The sequence below is a fragment of the Colletes gigas genome, unplaced genomic scaffold, assembly GCF_013123115.1.
Source record: "Colletes gigas isolate AHSC1104 unplaced genomic scaffold, ASM1312311v1 Colletes_gigas_Sc00053, whole genome shotgun sequence".
NCBI classification, from domain to species: Eukaryota; Metazoa; Arthropoda; class Insecta; order Hymenoptera; family Colletidae; genus Colletes; species Colletes gigas.
This window is the reverse complement of record NW_025106682.1, coordinates 449565-458662: the sequence shown is the minus strand read 5'-3', so window position 1 is coordinate 458662 and position 9098 is coordinate 449565. Positions and strand designations below refer to the sequence as shown.

Genomic DNA, 9098 nt, shown 5'->3' with positions numbered 1-9098 from the left:
GGGAGCGGGTGTCGGGGCTACCGTAGACAGGAACAGTCCCTGATCCCCTCTGCAGCTGAAATACGCTTTCTCTTGGATCGTCTCGCCAGAGGACGGCAACTGACCCTTCGGGCCAGCTAAACGGCCGATCACTTGCTTTCTATTAGGTTGTCCGGAAAGTTCTTTTCGCGTTCGTCGCTCAAGGCCTTGTCTCGCTGTGTTTAAGTAAATAAACAACCAGAGCACTCTACCATCAACTGTATGGTTATTAGTCATCCTCTGGCAGTACAAGAGAACAATTTTTGACGTCAGTAGAAAGTTTGTCGAGTGTTTTTCGCCTTGTGAAAGATGGAAAACCAAAAGATGCATTTGCGTCATGTGATGTTTTACTGCTTTTAAAAAGGCAGTAAGTTTGAAAATACTGCAAAGAAGATTTGTGACGTTTATGGGGACCAGTCTATAACTGTTCAAACAGTCCGTAATTGATTTAGAAGGTTTAGAGCCAGAAATTTTAACCTTAAAGATAAAGATCGCAGCGGCCGTCCATCCACCACTGATACTGACCTTATCAAGGCCTACCTCGATGAAAACCCAAGATCTAGTGTTCGTGAGATAGCAAATGCTTCAAACATCCCGCGAACAACAGTTCATGAACATTTGACAAAGCTTGGATACGTTAAACGCTACGATGTGTGGGTCCCTCATCAACTGACGGAAAGCAATCTTCTGAACCGGATCTCAACATGCGATTTACTCATCCAACGTGACAAAAGAGAGCCGTTTTTGAAAAGTTTGATTACTGGGGATGAAACTTTGATCCTCTACGACAACACTGCACGCAAACGATCTTGGTCGAGTCGAAATAAGAGTTCTTTAACGGTAGCAAATGCTGGACTTCACCCGAAGAAAATATTGCTTTCAATTTGGTGGGACTGGAAGGGTGTTCTTTACTACGAGTTACTTCCGCAAGGGCAAACGATTAACAGTGAGAAATATTGCACCCAACTCGAAAAACTGAAAGAGGCTATCATTGCAAAACGTCCAGAATTGGTGAATAGATGTGGTGTCGTGTTCCACCACGACAACGCGAGGCCACACGTTTCTTTACCCGTACGAACAAAACTTTTAGAGCTTGATCGGGATGTTCTACCGCATCCTCCATACTCTCCAGACCTTGTACCATCGGACTATTATTCATTCCTTTCCCTCAAAAATTTTCTTCGCAATAGAAAATTCACATCAGTTAATGAAATAAAAAACGGCCTCGAAGAATATTTTAACAGTAAGGCAAGGGAATATTGGAAAAGCGGCATTATGAGGTTTCCGGAGCGATGGCAAAAGGTGGTAGAACAGAATGGATCATATATTATTCAAGAATAGTACACAGAATCCAAAATATTTTATACTTAATACCTGTTAAAAAAACGAAAAGAACTTTCCGGACAACCTAATACATTAAAACAGTGGTGACCGGAACAAGAAACGGGAGAGCGGGTGAACGAGAAGCTAGTTGGTAAAGAATTACTTGGCGCATACGCAAACGCAAGGGAGTCGTCGATGCTTATATCTAATTTAAATGTATCAAGCAATTATTTTGTTTAAAAAGGGGTGAAGCTGAATTATGGGATACGCGACGCGACGCGATGCTGAACCGCGCAGCAAGTCTTCGGATCGAATCGACACTGCCCTTGGTAGATTGATTTCTATTTCTAGAAATCGAGATCTACCATGGGCAGGCGACTAGATCTTTCGGATGAACTGGACGGCCGATCACATGTTTCAATCGATAAAACAGCGAGAGAACAAGTGAACGGGAAGTTAAGTTAATAATTGCTTGGTATCGCGGCCTTAAAAATAAATTTACCCCAAGGGCCCTGGAGATAAATGTCCCTCGATGTTCTTGCGTTGTCGTCCCACAATGTCCAACTAAAACAAACTAAAAAACATTTATCTTATTCGCTCGATTCGTGAAATAAGAACTTTAATCAAAATACACACTCTATGTGGATTTGTTTAATATGTTATATATTTCTACTAGTTTTTGTCTAAATCTACATATAGGTAGAATCTAAATCAAAAACAATTTTATAATTTCTGTGAAACGAAAACCTAAAGTTAATTCTATCTTCGGATTTTAAATCCGCAAATTATGCTATTATGTGTTTAATAAATGTTGCACGTACTCTATAAAACGTATTAAGATAGATTACAATGTTATTCAATTGTTATCCAATGTAAATGTATTTCGTAAATGAGAAATTTTCTCAATATCTGACTTATGTGACTCAAAAGAGAAACGAACGAGGGAGAACGTCATTTTCTATAACGTGACAAAATGGTCAAATTAGTTATCGACGATGTTTAATCAAAACAGCATCGTGTTTGAGTTTTATTTATTCTATAGATTAATCGGATAACGATTCAAATAATATTTACGTTCACGCGTAAGAGTAAACTGTTCAGAATCATCGTAGTTTCATATAAATATTAACAATATAGTAACATATTGTGTTAAATTTTGCACACTTCGGCTACAATTTCATTTGTGGAAATAGGAAATAGTCGAGGGGAGACAAATTTGGGGAGTACGGGGATTGGTGTAACGTTACGATTTGTTTTTTCGTCAAAAAGTGACGAATCGTTTTTGGGTAAAAAATAACCACTGCATTCGTCGTCTCTCGCCGACTCTCCATTCTCTCGGAACCGTGTGTATCGTCGAAAAATGTTTGCACGAGTCAATAATGCATTTCCGTAAGTTTTTTAACTCACGTTCGATCTTTGAGGCTGGCAAACCAGCTTTGAAACTAAATTTTATTACTGTACGTCAATCTTAAGTTTTTTATCGAAAATAACGAGCACAGGTTGCGCAAAACATCCATAAAACCATATTCTAATACATAATTCTGCCTTACAAAGATCTCAAAGACCCTTAACTACCGAGTGTCGTCAACATTTAACGACTATATGAATTCGATTGATTATATTGGATCCACTATCTTTAATTTTGAAAAATTATATTAAATTTGGAATCGATGGAACTCAAATTCTGAATTTTTTATACAATTTCAACAATTTTTGTTTTCTAATACACTTGTGACGCTTTAGGTTTCTTTTCACCTAACAGCGAAGCGGTTGAAGAATGTTAAATTGGCTGCACCGATAAACACTGAAAGCGATATAAGTCAGAATATAATACTAAGATAGGCGTACCTAAATTAGATAATCAAATTATAGCGTTTCCGTGATATAGAATCGGATAATAACAGTACGTTAAGAGAATTTATAATACGGGAGATTTAACCAATTGCGTATCGGACACCTAAATCGTAGCTTCACAATAGCTTTGCTATTACGGAATATAAACACCATTTGATGGTGAATACAGTGAGTGTAAAAAGTATTCGTACACTAGTCAATTTGAACAAAAACTTTGCAGAACTTTGATTATTACGAAAGTATGTTAACAAAAACATACATACATATTCTTAGAAATCTCTGGGACAAATGTCATTAACAACAAATTATTTATTTATATTTATTATGAAAATATTAACAAATTTCCAGAAATTGGCGTGAAATATACGTGTAATAAGTATTCGTACACTTCTAATTTTACAACAAAAACTATAAATTATAGTACATAAACGTAACAAAAATCAGTCTATTTGCTATTTTAGTATCTAGTGGGATTTCCTTTAGATTGTATAATCGTTTTAAGCCTTTGCGGCATTGAATTTACTAAATTTTTGGTTGTAGTACTAGAAATTTTGTTCCATTCCTCTAAAAGTGCATTTTTTAAATCTTGTTTCGAAGAAATGTGATGGTCTCGAATTTTTTCTTCAAGATGACTCCATAAGTGCTCTATCACATTTACGTCTGGAGACTGTGGAGGGATTTTTAATTGCTGCGGCACATTATATAGGATCCACTAACGTGTATTATAAGCATTATGCTTTGGATCATTATCTTGCAAAAATATATAATTGCCCTGTAACTGCATTTTATTTGCACTAACCTGAAGATACTCTTTTAGAATATCGATGTACATTTTGTGATCCATGATACCATAGATAAAATGGAGGGATCCAACCCCGCTCGCACTCATAGAGCCTAACTGCCAAACTGTGACTGATCATCCTCCATGCTTTACAGTCGCCTTCAAATTTCTTTTTTCGTACTCGGTATTTTTTTTCCGCCATACTGTACATCGTCCATCTGACCCAAATATGTTAAATTTATTCTCATCAGTAAATATAATACGGTTCCAGTGCTCCATAGGAACATTAACGTACTCTTTCGCAAATTGCAATCGTTTCTTACTATTAATTTCATTTACGAAATATTTCTTACGAGCTACTCTGCCGTGATATCCTCTATCCCGTAAAAAATTACGCACTGTGCTACTGCATACATTAATGTCCAGATCATTTTTAAGTTCAGCTGTGATTTTCACCGCACTTATCTTTGGATTTTGCTTCATTTTTCGAATTATCCATCGGCCGGTATACTCATTTATTATTCGTTTACGTCCGTTTCTTGGATTAGTTTTTTCAGTTTTTCGATCGCCGTATCTGTCAATGATTCCTTGAATCGTGGACCTCGGTCTATTTAAAACTTTAGAAATTTCACTCAGTGTTTTACACTTATTATGTAAATTTATAACAATTTTCATTTCTTCTTCAGAGGTTTCCTTGCGTTTTCGTCCCATTTTACTGATAATTTCGTTGATAATGGTTGAATTAAGGATACTACCTATACCGACAGCGTCTCCAGACATACTGATGCTAAGTATGTTTACATATCATGGATTACCTTGTAATCGTTCTATGTGGAATGTTACGAATCAAAGACTGTACGAATACTTATTACACGTATATTTCACGCCAATTTCTGGAAATTTGTTAATATTTTCATAATAAATATAAATAAATAATTTGTTGTTCATGACATTTGTTCCAGAGATTTCTAAGAATATGTATGCATGTTTTTGTTAACATACTTTTGTAATAAACAAAGTTCTGCAAAGTTTTTGTTCAAATTGACTAGTGTACGAATACTTTTTACACTCACTGTATATTAAAGAACTGTCAAATGGAAAGAGACGACTTATTGTTTAATGCGTACTATAAACATTTCAAACAACCAGATTGATTGATATACATATTGCAATTATTATAAAGATTAAATTAAACAAGACAAGTTACCTTCATTCATTTAAATGATTTCTAAACTACGTTCAACACTTTTCTTTTTCAACCAAGTTAAGTTTCTAAAGAAGCATTGTTTATATGCATATTTAAAATAGCCAACTGCTGTTTTTCTTGATCTCCATGCATAGATTCTCTGTAGTGTAAATATTCCTATTGATTATTGTTCACATCTAATCTAAATTTAGACATATATTGCAATTGTATTACGCACCCGAGTGCGTTGTTAATAATCACGTAGAGCAGTGTTTCCCAACCTTTTTTGTGCTATGCCCCACCTAAGCTTTTCTAAAATTCTTATGCCCCCCCTCAAACATATACATAATTTTCAATATTCAAAAATTGAAATGTTCACTAAAGAAACTTGAATGATAGTGTTGAGACGGACTGAAAATGCATCGTTGCGGCAACGTGAAGGCTGTTCCGCAACGATGTGAAGCTGCTCCTTCGAACGAGCAGAAGCGAGAGCCCGTTCCTTCCGGTTGCCAGAGGAACCGGCAACGATTTAAAAGTAGAGAACTACGTGAGACCTCATAGAGTACTGACGTACTAAAATTGTGCTCTGTTTAAATAAAAAGCTTACTCTTGTTCATTAGTTCGTATTCCTAGTGTTACGATAATTTGTTCCGCGATAATATGAGTTGTGCGCGAAACACCCCGTCCCGGCGCAACAATAGGTTTTAGGAAGAAATCACGAGGAAATTATTGAGCAAAAACAGTAAGTAAATTTTCAAAAGATATAATGGAGAACTGAAATTCAAATACAAAATAATTTTAATGGAAGATTTTTCTATATTATTTTAATTATTAGTAATTATTTATTATTTAAATTTAGTGAGATCCTTGTGCTTGATGCTTACTGCAAAGAGATTTTATGTCGGGTTTCAATTTAGTTAACTTCAGTCTCAAGCCCCCCCGTTTTGTTATATTTAACCGATTTCTTTTTTTTAGCAGCAAATCATTTATATCACTAAATCCGCATTAAATATACAGATGGAATCGGTAATAACAGTTCTCTTGCACATTTCGTTGCATTTGGTTATTTTATTTCGGTTTTCTCGCAGAGTCGTCGCTCCTTTTATATTAAACAAAGTTTTAATCGACTCATCATTTTGCATTTCTGCGAATTCTTCTTGATACCTCATATTTGAAATATCAGACAAATCCACGAACATTGGCTGCATCATCCAAGCGGGGAAATCAATTTTTTTCATATCAGAAAATCTTTCTTTTAAATCAGCCAATAAAATTTTCAGATGATCGACGATAACATGTATAGCGGTATCAGTCGCTTCACATTTCTGGAGCCAATGAAACTTTTCAAAATTTTTGCTGCAAATATATGTCTAACATAATTTAATAAAGGTAATGAAACCAAATATCTTCGCTTTTGCATCGACAAGAGTTCTATTTGTTCCTTGAAGCTGTTTATTTAATATATTTAGTTTTTCAAAGATGTCGACTAAATAACTCACAAATGCCTTACCATCGATCGTTAACAGATTTTTCATATCAGGTTTATCGCTTAAAAAATCATTAACAGTATCAAATAGTTCCATAAATCCTTTCAAGCAGTTCCCTTTTGAGAGCTATCTTATTTCAGTGTGGATTGCAAGTCTCACATGGTCTCCATTTTGTTCTTCACAAAATAACTTGAAGAGACGTTCACATTTGGCACTAGCTTTAATAGCATTCATGCACTTTGTTTTTAGCTACCAGGTTTTCCCTGCGAATAACACAATGCACAAGAAGCATTTTTGGATTCCCATCTTTCATAAATTTTAAGCAACCATTTTTCTTCCGCATCATATTAAGAATACCACCTGCAGAATGTTATACTTTTCATTGGTATATTATTGACATATAAATAATTTTTTATCTTACTATGTATATCTTTGAAGGTAGTGATATTTTCTAATGATTTACAGAACAACATTTCTTTAGTTAAATCACCTTTATCAATATATCTTATGTAAGTTCATCCATTTGCACCGAAATCTACTTGTTTTCAGTTTTTCAACAAGTTGTATTTTAATATCCTCACTCGTATCGTCTATTCTTCTGCTACCACTATTGTTACCCAGTGGCATAGCTTTAACGTCTTTGTCATCTTTTAATTTGGTTTACCCAGCTCGAGTAACGACTGATTGTGAGAGTCGCTATACGGTTAACTTAAACTTTGGGAGAGTCCATTTTCAAATTTAACAATCTTAACAATCGAATTGTCCCCCTGTGGGGCGTGGGCCCCACGCTGGGAAACACTGCTGCAAACGGATACAAAGAGTTCGATTGAAAAAACAAACTTACATCGCAGAAACATGTTTTTTAAGCAATATTTATAAAAAAATTGATCCGATTGGCTCGAAATAAATAAAAAATACACTGGTCAAAATTTCGTATAATCTTATCAAATCGCACGGTCTGCGAATGTTTTTTACGATCGTCGCAAGTCGTTGGTATTTCAAAGCAAACAAGCGAGTAAGGGGAGGAGGCAGGGGTGGCCAGCAGCAATTTCAATATAATTAACCCAGCGCGAGCTGATTTAATAGATCCTCAATTACTGCTCCGAGTTGCAAAATATTTACATAATAACGGGCCACCTGTTATAACTGTAACGGGAACAATGTGTTTGTTGATTTACGGCGGAGTGCGGGTCGTCTGTTAAATTGAACAATCGTAAGGACAATGAAAGTACACAGACGATCCTTCGCCGGGCCAATTCATAATTCATAGTTCGTTATAGCTCGAGAAGGAAGTATTCGGCTGAATTTCGAGCGTAAAGCAAGCTTCCAGTACCTTATGCATATTGATGCACATTTCCGCGGAAGCAAAGACGAGATACGTTCTACCAAGTGTTTGAACGTCTTCGTTGCTCCGTCGAAATGTTTGCGCGCCGCTTTGTTTACTATCATTACACACTTTGCACGCGTTTGCAGCTGAGCTTGTCCCCTTTCCATTGGAAAATAGTTTCTCATTTCGTTCATTCAACAGTTTGTCTTTGTAATCGTTCAGGTGCAACGGATATTTTCATAACTTTGCTACGCAGTGGTTGTTGGTAATAATTAGAAATAATTATTCGGCTAGAAGTCCTTGTTATTCTGCTTCTTTGTTATTTCGCACGGTAATATTTGAAAATTCAATATTCGTTAGTTGTCAGGATAATCTTTAGTACAGTATACAAAACATGGATAAGAAATAAAAATACCAATTTGGTGTGATAATATACATACAGTGAGTGTAAAAAGTATTCGTACACTAGTCAATTTGAACAAAAACTTCGCAGAACTTTGTTTATTACAAAAGTATGTTAACAAAAACATGCATACATATTCTTAGAAATCTCTGGGACAAATGTCATTAACAACAAATTATTTATTTATATTTATTATGAAAATATTAACAAATTTCCAGAAATTGGCGTGAAATATACGTGTAATAAGTATTCGTACACTTCTAATTTTACAACAAAAACTATAAATTATAGTACATAAACGTAACAAAAATCAGTCTATTTGCTATTTTAGTATCTAGTGGGATTTCCTTTAGATTCTATAATCGTTTTAAGCCTTTGCGGCATTGAATTTACTAAATTTTTGGTTGTAGTACTAGAAATTTTGTTCCATTCCTCTAAAAGTGCATTTTTTAAAAATTTTTTGCAACTTTTTGAAACGATCTTCGAAATGTTTTATCACGGGAATATAGCTAATACAGTTTTGAGTTTGAAGATATATGTACAAAGTAAACGAAATTCATGGTAATTAAATATTTTAAATAATGAAACTTAAATCTCGAGTATTTTTTTTAAGGCAAATACAAGAGTTCTATGAATTATTTTTTCACTAAGACTACGTCACGAATAAATGAAATAGAAAATCCCAAGTTTTTATCGACAGAAATGAAACAACTTCCTTT

The 9098-nt window shown here is 34.9% G+C and overlaps 1 pseudogene; it reads left to right on the top strand.

Annotated features, from left to right (window-relative positions):
* The first annotated feature begins 327 nt into the window (after window positions 1-327).
* LOC122403449 lies at window positions 328-1019 on the top strand (annotated as a pseudogene).
* The last annotated feature ends 8079 nt before the right edge of the window (window positions 1020-9098 follow it).